Here is a 3733-nt window from a genome sequence, read left to right as displayed (position 1 = left end):
TTTTTTTGGCAGAACCGGGGATTGAACTCAGGCCCTTGCGCTTGCCAAGCAAGTGCTTGTTCTACTGAGCCATCACCCTGTCCCTACAATTTCTTGAGTTTAACATCATTTGTCATTTGAAGATCTGAGAATTTTAAAAAGCAATTATTGAGTGTCTTTTCCATAGTTCATCCTCTATCTTCTTCTCTCTTGCACATTAGCATAAGGAGCAAGAAGAATCCTTTTTTTTTGGAGCTGGGGGATAAAAGTCAAGACCTCACACTTGCCAGCAGGCACTGTGCTGCTGAACTATATCCCTGACTCTTACGTTAACTCCGTCTTTCCTAATTCTGTCAAAAACAGTAATGATAAAGTTCCAAATTTCCCATAGTAGTGTGTTTCAGGGTTTACTAACCCTTAATATTAGGGAAAAAACCTCAAGTTTTCTGCATTGGGAGTGTTATTTTTTGTTTTGTTTGTTCTTGTCTCCAAACCCACAGCTTGTCCAGATGCTCATTAGCTAGAATGATTTGCTTTGCTTTGTTTGTGTCAAACTGATTTTTTTTTGGTCTTGTGAAATTTCATATACACAAAAGATTTACATGACAAGTACTCACTCCCCAATGTACCCTAATCCCCAGTACTAGAGATTAAACCCAGGACCTTTAAAGCTTTCCTTTTTTCTTGAGTCTTGTTCTCAGTAGCCCAGTCTGCTCTCAGGATTGTAACCTTCCTGCCTCTGCTTCCCAGAATGCTGGGATTACAGACGTGCACCACCAGGCCTGCCTCTAATACCCAGAATTTAAAATGTGAAACTTTAGTCATAATTTCTTCATTAAAAATAATTTAAAAAATAAGGTGTCAGTTAAGGCTGAAGACCCTTCTAACTGTTGCCCGGCTTCTTTTACCTAGCAGGCAAGCACCACCAGGAGCTGGTGTGTATCCACCTCCTTCATTATTAGGTTCTTTTACAGCTACATACGTGTGTGCATGCCTAATGTATAAAATGTTAGTCATAGTGTGCATGTTTTTTATATTCCTTTAACATTGCTTTTTCTGATCTTGTTCATTCGTAGAAATGCAGTTTATTGTAATGCTTGAAACATTACATCTTACAGGGGCTGGTGAGATGGCTCAGTGGTCTAAAGCACCTACTTAGAACAAGCTTAGCAAAGCACAGGGACCGTGGTTCAATCCCTCAGCACCACACGCCAGCCAGCCCCGCCCCCTGGTGGGCTGAGCCGGCCACACACACACACACACACACACACACACAAATAAAAAATAAATTAAAAAAAAGAATATTAAAAAAAAGAAACATTACATCTTACAACCCTACTGTACTATCCATTTTTTGTCTCTCTGTGTGTAGCACCAGGAATCGAGCTCAGGACCTTGCATTTGCCAGACAGGTGCCTATGTTGCTGAGCTATATCCCCAGCCCTCCATTTATTTTTTATTTATTTATTTAATTTTATTTTTTTGTGGCACAGTACTTTCCTCAGAGTGAATGATTTGAAGAGACAACCTACCCAGGCCTAGTGGCTCACAGCTGTGATCTCAGCTACTTAGAGGGCTGAGACACAAATTGCAAATTCAAGCCCAGCCTGGGCAAATTCGAACCCAAATCCAATCATATGTTTTTTTTATTTTTATTTTTTAAATAAAAGTCCAACGATTGAATTCAGGACCTTGTACTTGCCAGGCAAGCACTTATTCCACTGAGCTATCTCCCAGCCCACCTCCATTCTTTTTTTTTTTTTTCTTCTTCTTCTTTTTGATGGATCATTTTTACTGTAATAGTCAAGTGCTGTAAGGAATCATTTTCTCAGTTGACCTATATGAAATTGCAGCTCTTGCATGTCAAAAACACTTGAATGTGGACAATTTTATTTGGTTGAACTTAACCATTATTTGTACAGCAACAGTTTAACATCTGTTTGATATCTTTACTATATAATGAATAGAAAACTGATATGATTTTTTATTTGCACTTACTAGAAAGGAAGTTTAACATCTCTTTGGTGAATATATAATAGGTGGGAAATGATAGGATTTTTATTTGGATTTACCTACTGTTAATGAACTTAGATGTATTTTTTTTAATTTTATTTTTTTTTATTTGTGTGTGTGTGTGGCCAGCTCAGCCCACCAGGGGGCGGGGCTGGCTGGCATGTGGTGCTGGGGGATTGAACCGTGGTCCCTGTGCTTTGCTAAGCTTGTTCTAAGTAGGTGCTTTAGACCACTGAGCCATCTCACCAGCCCTAGATGTATTTTTATATGTTGACATGTCAGTTGAATTTCCTTTAGATTTCTGACTCAGGCGCATTCAGGTCATGGATAACTGAGACTTGATAGTGGACGGATTAGACAGCGAATAATCCTGGTAAATACTGCAGTTCTCCCACAGGAAGCAAGTTATTCGGTGGTCACAATTTCTCCCCGTTCCATTGTCCCCACAGTTCTGCAGTGATTTTGCCACTCCTCCAGTCCAAAGGCCGAGCTCTTCCTTCACCCACTTAAGCTGGCCTGGCAGTGACTCGGGCTCACCCGTAGAATGTAGTGGGAATCACGTTGCATAACGTCCTGCTGTTTGGCTTTATGAGACCCTCACACCGATGTTTTCCTTCTCTGAGGACACTACTCCCCGTGCCACACAAGGAAACCAGCTAGCTTCCTAGAGGTGGAGGTGCCCCAGCTGCCAGGCGGGTAACTGACGATGTCCTGGGTGTCCCGATCCAACTGCCCTTCCTGCCAGTGGTAGCCAGCCATTGAGTAAACGCAGGTGAGATCAGGATAACCCGTCAGGGCTAGGGACATAGTGCAGTGGCACAGCACATGCCTGGCAAGGGCAAGGTCCTGAGATCAGTTCCTAGTGCAAGAAAGGAGAGAGAAAGCTCACAAACAGAACAACCAGTCAACCCACATAGTCAGAAAAAGTAATCATTGTTTTAAGCCAGTGAAGTTGGGGTGGCTGGCCGTGCAACGAGAGTGAGCACGCCTGTGCTCTGGTGTGCTAATGAGGGTGCATCTGGGGAGTACACAGACCTTGGAAGTGTTGTAACTCAAAAATCAGATGACAACGAGGCAAGTCCAAAAGTTAAAAGAGGCGCTTTATTTTAGCTGGTACCTAGCGGCGGTCTCTATGCAAGGTGCAAAGAGGCGCGCTGAGCATTAACAAGGTGCAGTATTTAAGCTTGAAAACCGCAGAAACAGGGGAGGGGTGGAGAAGAAGTGGCAGGGTCATTAGTTCATGGGGTGGTCCTGTTGGGTGAAGGTGCTGAGTTGGCGAGGTCATACAGAGTTCATTGAGATAAGGTTTGGGGAACAGATATCGCAAGACTGGAGTCATAGGGGTGAGGAATTGGGAAGAATTGGGAGGAATTTGAGTTGGCAATCAAGGGGTGAGGAGTTGGGAGGGGTCAGCGCATACAGAACAGGAACTCTGGAGAGGTTAGAAGGGCAACAAAATGGAGTCAATTTTGACAGGGTACGACATTCCCCACTGATTTTAAGGGGGTGAGTCAAATCATTGACTTACTAGGTTGTTCTTTATTGAGAATAAGTTCCCAGCCTTGGTTTTGTATCATCATTATTTTAATAGATTGTAAGCGAGAGCTTACGTATTGCATTATCCTATTGATTATGTAAGGTCTAATGGTGATCAAAACCAATGGAATGACTAAAGGGCCAGCCAAAGCTGACATCAGAGTGGTGAACCATGGGGAAAAATTATCAGCCTCTGTTTTAAGTC

The sequence above is a fragment of the Octodon degus genome, unplaced genomic scaffold, assembly GCF_000260255.1.
Source record: "Octodon degus isolate 3935 unplaced genomic scaffold, OctDeg1.0 scaffold00026, whole genome shotgun sequence".
Classification (NCBI taxonomy): domain Eukaryota; kingdom Metazoa; phylum Chordata; class Mammalia; order Rodentia; family Octodontidae; genus Octodon; species Octodon degus.
Note: the sequence above shows the minus strand (reverse complement) of the source record.